Raw genomic sequence first — 8,304 nt, 5'->3', positions numbered from 1 at the left:
TATATTCAGAGCAGCACTCTTTTGGGGCCTAGTGCTATGAGGTACTTAGCTACCTTAGTTACGGTTTCTTAGGACATTATTTACATAGCTAGATAAACACCTCTATATTTCTTCTGCTTCAGTCATTGCTTAGAACAATTAAATAACCTGAGATCCATGCATAGACCATCCCCTGTATATTCCTTCCTTGTAAGTGACCTAAAATATTGAGCTCAAAACTAGCATATTCTATTGTTCAAAACACACATACTTTCATACTCTTGCTGATGTTACCTGAGAATCTACAGTTCTGACAGCATTTGTGATTATTCAGAGTTAGTTCAGTTCCTTAAGAAAAAAGAAGAAGAAAGAAAAAATCTGGGGTTTTGAGAGGTTCTTCATTACCACCTTTTCCCACTTTCTAGTGCTAGACTATATGTTTTGTGCAAAGTGGCGTATTAATAGACCAAGAGCTGTTATGGTGAGAAGAACAAAGATACAACGCTCAGCCAGTGTTATATACGAAAGCAACTACTCTTTTCATACCTGATCTTATTTTATACAAGTCAGCTTTTCAGTCTAGTCTTTCAGTTTGTGGCCTGGAATTGCTAGCTGAACAGGACAAAACGATGAGGCCTATTTCTAATAGCTGATCGATATTAGCTGAAAAAGAGGTGTTTGTATAAAAGAGGAATTCCCCCACCGAAAGTAATTTCTGTAAGAACACAGAAATCAGCAGGTGTCACTTTCCACAGTATGAGCAAAGTAACCCTGTCTATAAACTGTGCCTGCCAAGTATTGATCTGGCATTCCCTGTGTCACAGTCCGCATCACTGGATAAAAAATTGATATCCTGCATCAGTGGGATGCTAGTGTCAATAGAGCATCATTGTGCTGCTAATCTCAGACTTCTGGATGCAGATTAGTAATCTAATTTAGTGGACCATGCATTTTAAAAACACACAGACATATACACAAAGAAACAGCAGAGTCTGTGTCTTACCCTAACTCTCACTCTCTGTTAAAAATTCTCCAGACACATCAAGATGCCAAGGTCAACTGCAGCTTTGCAACACAACCAAATTCTTTTCAAAAATTAAAGCAAAGGAGGGAAAAAAAAAGTTCTATATCCCATTGCCTAGAAAAGAGAAGTACATAGAGAAAAAAAATGGAAAGAAGAACAGAAAACATCCAGGACAGAGAAAATAAGAGAGGGAACGCGATAGGCAAGAAACTGAGGGATCAATCTGGGTAGCAATAGTGTCAATGAAGCCCAAGAATCAAAAAGTATGTACAGGGCAAGGGAGAAGTTGAACTTGTGAGAAATTCTATGTCTAGTCCCTTTGCTCCTGCCTCAGTGATAGTGCCCCATCCTCATTAGATCACAACCAGAGCAAGACACACGTCTTAGATCAAATATTTGCAGGCAATGGAGTCCTAATTCAACACCTTACATGGGGTAACAGAGGGTTGCCCCCATGACTTCCCTGGCAAATGAATGAAACAAACCATCCACTGGAAATCCAGCAAAGTGACTACAACTGATATGCCAACCTTATGCCTTCCAGCTTTCAAGATGCTGAGGTTAAAAGCTCAGGAATGTCCCATGGCTTCGATTCTATTATTAGTATTAGTATTCGCATTTGTCAATTTAGCTGCACACCTATATTTTTTTAAGTGTGGACCAAGGCACAAGTGGTGAATCTCATTGCAGGCATTCTACAAAACGTTAAACTTTTCAATGTGTGCCCTGCACTGCCTTGTATTTTATAATAAGAAAAAAGAGAGACTGCAGCTGTATTTAATCCTTCTATAAATACAGGTAGTCTGTGGGGGTGGTTGGGAGGAATTATTAGGAAAACTCTATAGTGATACATGGTGCAGTAATAGCTCCAAATACAAAATGACCACATTGCTGAAGACTCACAAGGCACTGATCTAATCCAGTAAGCTGTTATTACTATGTTGCAACCCCGCTCAGTATCATGAAATCCGCTGTTGCCAAATGGGCTATATTTGGTCCAGTAGCAACCATGACTGCAAAAGACAAAACACACTCTGTACCTTTAGAATGATGAGATATGCTTTGATTGCGAAAAGCAAGTAAGTATTTCTCATTTTCTTTTCCTTCCCTTCCTTAGGAACATGCCCTTCCACTGCAAAAAGCAAATATTATTGAAGGTGTATGCAGATTATGGAATGCGTAGTATTTTCACGGTATTACCGCTTTTCAACATGTTCTTGGACGTATCTATGAGAAATTGTCACCTGGAAATCTAATGCTATTTGGATCTGAATAAAGAAGCAGAAATGTGTATTGGGGACATAGAGATGGCCACCAGCCAGGATGACTTTTAAGAGGACTAGAAAAATTCATGGGAGACTCATTTATCAAGGGCAGAGTTATCTATGTGCTTATCTTTTCAGATTATTCATATTGACTTTGCCACATCAAGCAGTTACTTTCTGACAAAGGGATATGGCTTGCAAATCCTCCAATATATTACTAAAAATGTTTCTATATTGTATTTGTGCCCTATCAAAGCTGCATACAAAACAAAATATCACAACCAAATTAAAGGCAGATTATTAAAACCAATGTGAGCAGAGTTAAAGCACTGAGCTCAAATTAAGTTCCAGGTAAATAATCTACTGTATATTTTTGCTACCTATCAAACAGGCATTAAGGATAGGGCTAATCTGGCCTCTCTTTTGCTGTAGGTGGGAAGATAATTCAGTATCGCAGATGGTAATAAATGAGTCAGTTCATGCAGGGGGCACAGTCTTTCCAATATCCTAAGCCTTTTATTATAGGTAAATTATAATGATAGAATTTCTGACACATGAATTGACCCAAGAGATGAATGAACAAATGGAACTTACAAAACATTCGGCCGTGGCTAGAGTTGTGGCACTGCTCAGAGAAGAAACAATTTGTCGAAATTGTATGCAACCTCAAAACGATTGTGAGAAGGGGGAAAAATTTGAAGAAAGGCTAAGACAAATTCTTCTACCCCAGAATGGAGAATGTTTGGTTAGAAGGGCCATGGCTTTTGTAGAAAACAAAATAGAAAATAATGGCATTACCTTACTACTACAAATAAAAGTTATGCACATTTGTATATTATCCAGCATATTGTTTTCTATAGCTACTAACCTATCTCTTTTGGGACAGATTTTTGCTTATATGATGGACAAGGAGCCAGGAATTAATCTGAAGCCACAGGAGTCACAGTGCAGTCCTTGGATGAAGGCCACCCAAGGTCTTTCAAAAGTAAGGGACAATTGTCAAATAGATATGGAGTAAGCATATTCATGATATTTCATTTGATTGTACTTACTTTTATGTATAAATACATTTAATTTATTTTAGTTCTAATAAGGCTTTCTTTTTAGATTTTTCTATATGCATTTTTAGCTTTGCACCTCTTATTATATTTTTTGTGCTAAGCTGTTGTTTATTTATTTGGATTTTAGGTTGTGCAGGATTTTACTGAAGATTTTAATTATGATGATGATGTTTGGCTTGCTGTCAACAAAGAACTGTACACTGCCTAAATCCTACACGTAAATACTCTGTCTTAATGGCATTAACATTTCAAAAGTAAATACATTAATAGTGGGGGCTTGCAGTTCTTTTAACTGGATTAGTGCAGGGAAGCAATCGTTGCAGGCAGAAGAAACTGGCCAAGGGGAAGTGAGTCAGCTGGAGGGGTTTCAATGTTTGGGAGATTCTCTTTGCAGCTAGCTCCGCTAGTTCCACGGGTGTCTGTGTTGTGGGGGGGAGGGAAATGATGACATGACTTATGTACTTGCATCAGATGTCATGACGCAACTGACACAACTTAAATAATTGTACCTTTGGCATGTTAATATCATGACAAACATGGCTTTTTGACATCATCATGGCTTACAGTAGATGCCAATATTCACCGCTAAGCAAAACAGAAATCTAGGACATTTACAAAGAAAAAGGCACAAGAAAAAGCACTGTTCATGTAACAATCTGAGCAGAAGAAAGCATGTCAAAACACCTACCTTAAAGGCAGGTTGTTAAAGATATAACATAGGATAGGCTATCAACAGGCCAACCACTGAACTGTTTTGAGGAGGGTGGGATACCAATGTCTTTGATCTGGCACGCTCCCTTTCTGAAACAGGCTTGTTGTGCAATAAGAGGCTAATCTCTTAAAATGTTGCAATAACGGACTATCAAGAGCATTTGCAGATTTTTCATTAACCATCACCTCTTAACGTCTCAAGTGTTCATTTCCTTTCATTATTACTTTATAATAAGTAATTATTTTTTAGAGTAAATGATTAAAGCCAGCAACCTGAAAAATACAATAAAAGAACAGGACTAGAAATTATGCAATTCTATACCAGGACCTAAATGGATTTGTTATGAAAATCTGAGAGGAGGAATGTTCCTCCTCTTCCTCCATCCCACCCCCCCATTCTTTCCGCATGAGGCAATGCAAACTTGAATGATAATGATGTTGCAATTGCACACAATTCAGCAACAGGAATAAGCAGTTATCAGACATAAAACAATCAACTGGGAATCACTGCAGAACTTCAAGATTTCCTCCCTGGTGAATAATCTGTTGAGAAAGTTAAAGCAGCAAGGAAGTTCTCAGATCAGATGAACAAATAGAAATCTTGCATGCAGATGCAGTGTGGAATGTTCTGTTTTTCCATCACTCTAAGCAGGATCAGTGAAAAAATGTTAGCCCTTCTATGCCACCTACTGCAGGATGCAAAAAAAAAAAAAATTCTAGGCTTCTAATGCTACCAAGAGTTAGGATGAAAATAGGGTACAGCACAAGGACTGAACTGGAAAAAAGTGAATATTATTCATTTCAGAAACCATTAGTAAAAAAAACAGCTAGTCCCAATATTTTGTAGCCAGTTGAGGCACTTTCTGACTCTTTTCAGGGCTATAAAGAATGTAGCCTTGCTATTTTCAGTAGTGCTTCTTGAACCCATTAACCTGTAATTACAAAACCTCCTGGCTCTTTGGAAATAAGTCAGCACAGTTCAGAAGTGAGTTCCTAAAGAAAGGAAGTGCTTTCTTACAATCCAGGAAGTAGATTGAAAACAGAATATTACAGATTGCCAACACTATTCTTGTTGTTGTTGTTGTTCAGTCGTTAAGTCGTGTCCGACTCTTCGTGACCCCATGAACCATATCACGCCAGGCCTTCCTGTCCTTCACTGCCTCCCTGAGTTTGCTCAGTTTCATGCTCATTGCTTCAGTGATACTATCTAACCATCCCATCCTCTGCCGTCCCGTTCTCCTTTTGCCTTCAGTCTTTCCCAGCATCAGGGTCTTTTCCAAAGAGTCCTCTCTTCGCATTAGGTGACCAAAGTATCTGAGCTTGAGCTTCATTATCAATCCACACTATTCTTAGTTACACATAATTAAATATTATTTATCTATACATAAGAAATAATGTTTAATATAATGCATATAAGAGCCAGTTTGGTGTAGTGGTCAAAAGCTCCAGGCCAGAAACCAAGAGACTGGGCGTTCCAGTCCTCGCTTGGGCATAAAACCAGATGGGTGAGTTTGGACCGGTCAGTCTCTCTCGGTTCTTAAAAGAAGGCAAGGGAAAATGTTGCCAAAAAACCTGCAGGGACTTGTCAAGGCTGTTGCCAGAAGACAAGACTGATTGGAAGGCTCCCCCCACCCCCAGATCTAGCTATCTACACACACACACACACACACACACACACACACACACTCTCTTACAACAAAGCTATTACTTATTATAATAACAGAGCTGATATAAGAGAACAAAAAAAAAATCTGAAGAATCCTACGAGGAAGAATTATAGCAATAGGTGAATTAATTACTACAATGCAAAGAATGGTCCATGAAACATTAGCGTTCTTTTAGACCTTGTTGCCCTCCAATGTCAGAGACTGAAGCAGTTAACTCTTCAGATGAAATCAAAGGGACTGAAAAAAAAAGTATTTTTTCATTTGATTGTTCATTTGTAATGTTATAGTTATTACGGATTGGTAGAAGGAGAAGGTATGGGAATTTGGGGCAGCAAATTTCATCCATTTTGTAAGACAGAAAGATCTAGATGTAGTAGAATACCAAGACATCACTGTACTGAAGCTGAAATTATATATGATGTAACCTACTTTGGATGCTCTTTTGGTTTAAAATTAAAAATTTTTCCACCCAGAATGTTTCAAGCACTTTTTCCAAATGTCTTCATGATGATTTCAAAGATTAGTCAAACTCTAGGCCAAGCAAGACGAGTCAGCATGGAGAATAAAGACAAGTGATATTGGAAACAGATGTAAGATCAGGGGAAGAGACCAGCTGAAGCTCTGCTATTCTCTGCAGCTTTTTGACTATCATAGATAGTCTGGAACACTGCTATGATAGCGGCAGTGTGATCTCCATTATGAATGAACAATTCAGTATTTTGCAAAGTAATTCATCTTGTTGGAACAACTGCAACAAATGTCATTTATACATAAACCTGTAAGACTGCGGAAGAATCACAGTGACCAGCCACTTGAAAGGGCCCTTCCTATCCAGGAAATAAATGTGAACATTCTAGATTGATTGTGGTTCTGAAAAACAATGGCAGTGGGGGTGGTGCCGGGGTGGGGGGCAAGGGGGAGAACCCAAGAACACAATGAATGTTCCAAAGATGAATGGAATAGATGAGAAGTGGACACTATATTTTGCAATATATTAATTTATATTGCAGAAATTCAGAGTACACATATTCATGAAACACTTGTTCCAAGTTGCTACTCAGTTATGAATAATTTTGATGGGACTTTAGATCTTGTCCAACTACAACAATGTAACCCTGTGAACTCCCCCCTTACAAAGGAAGTTTTGGGGAATTATTTCTCAAAAAAAGGTGTGGAATCAAACTAGAAAAAGGCTATCTTATTCCCCCCTCCCCCTTCTGTTTTTTGAAATAAGTGGAGCCAGTAATCTCTTGAACACAAAATCTGTCTGCATTTTCTCAATGACAGCTGAAAACCAATAATGATTCAATGCCAGGGAATGTACTGGATCAAGGAGTTACCAGTTTTCTACTGCTTTCTCTTTAGTAAGCCAGCAAAGATTTGTTTCTCTTGTAAGCACACCTTGTGTAAAGAGAGGACATGTGGCTTTCTTCCAGTATCACTAGAACAACAGATGATAAGAATTCCACTTTTTTAGAGAGACTCTTGGTGGTACTAATAGAAGCGAAGCCGAGTAGCGAAACGTTTGCAAGAAAACAACCAAGCTCAGAGAACCCCAAGGACTCCACTCTTGGTGGATCTTCTAAAAGTAAATTCTAGCCAATGGTTGTTGTTGTTTTTTAGATTTTTTATTCCATCTTTATTATTTTATAAATAACTCAAGGTGGTGAACATAGCTAATACTCCTTCCTCCTATTTTCCTACAACAACAACCCTGTAAGTTGAGTTGGGCTGAGGGAGAATGACTGGCCCAAAGTCACCCACAGCCAGCTTTCATGCCTAAGGTGGGACTAGAACTCAGAGTCTCCTGGTTTCTAGCCTGGTGTCTTTACCACTAGACCAAACTGGCTCTATATAACAGTGTTCTTATCTGGAATCCAGAAATATATACATACCTATCATACCCTTTCAGGATAAGCAAAAAGCAGAAAAGGAGTAAGAAACAGTAAACTGAAGAAATTAAAGATAAAAAAAGAAACACAACTAAATTTAGTATATATCCACAACCTCCACTATGCTTTGCTATATCTTTCCAACCTTCCAAATAATCTTTGCTTCCCCTAAGTCCATACACCACTTCATACATTATCTCTGCTTTTTAAACTTCTCAGCAATTTTTTAAGGCATTCATCAAGTCTATCAGCTCCTATTAGTCTTCCCCTACCTTTTAATCCATTCATTCTTCCTATATCTATTTGTTTTGCAATTTGTAAAAGTGTAATGGGCTTCTTAGACCCTGGGACAGAGGATGGTGATTTGCAAAATATTATAAGTGCAGAATACCTGCACATTCTTCATTTATCAATAAAACAGATAACTACCTTTCTAGTGCATCGATGCACAGTTAGCAAGAAGATCAAAGAAGTTCCATCTTAACAAACTTAGAGATAAATTGGGTGCTAAAATAAACATATTAAGTTGCTAGCTGTATGCTAGTCCCCATTTCTCATTCAATAAATCTGATTAAAGAAGACTCTGGCAATACTGGCTTTTTGTTGTAGTGACTGCTAAGAACTTGATGTTCATTCTCTATGTATGGCCAAACCATCTCAATGTGTTTCTTTTGTAATCCACATTCATTTAGCACCTATTCATTC

General features: G+C 38.1%; 1 long non-coding RNA gene across 1 annotated transcript; it reads left to right on the top strand.

Annotated features, from left to right (window-relative positions):
- The first annotated feature begins 2,007 nt into the window (after positions 1–2,007).
- Positions 2,008–6,107, top strand: LOC148217096 (uncharacterized). Its single transcript, XR_015797978.1, has 3 exons — positions 2,008–2,082; positions 3,155–3,253; positions 3,457–6,107. It is a non-coding gene; the product is annotated as an uncharacterized LOC148217096 (long non-coding RNA).
- The last annotated feature ends 2,197 nt before the right edge of the window (positions 6,108–8,304 follow it).

This window comes from Python bivittatus, unplaced genomic scaffold, assembly GCF_059951505.1.
Source record: "Python bivittatus isolate LINGU-HERP-01145 unplaced genomic scaffold, Pbiv_v1 ctg000020_np1212, whole genome shotgun sequence".
NCBI classification, from domain to species: domain Eukaryota; kingdom Metazoa; phylum Chordata; class Lepidosauria; order Squamata; family Pythonidae; genus Python; species Python bivittatus.
Note: the sequence above shows the minus strand (reverse complement) of the source record. Positions and strands in the feature narration are given on the sequence as shown.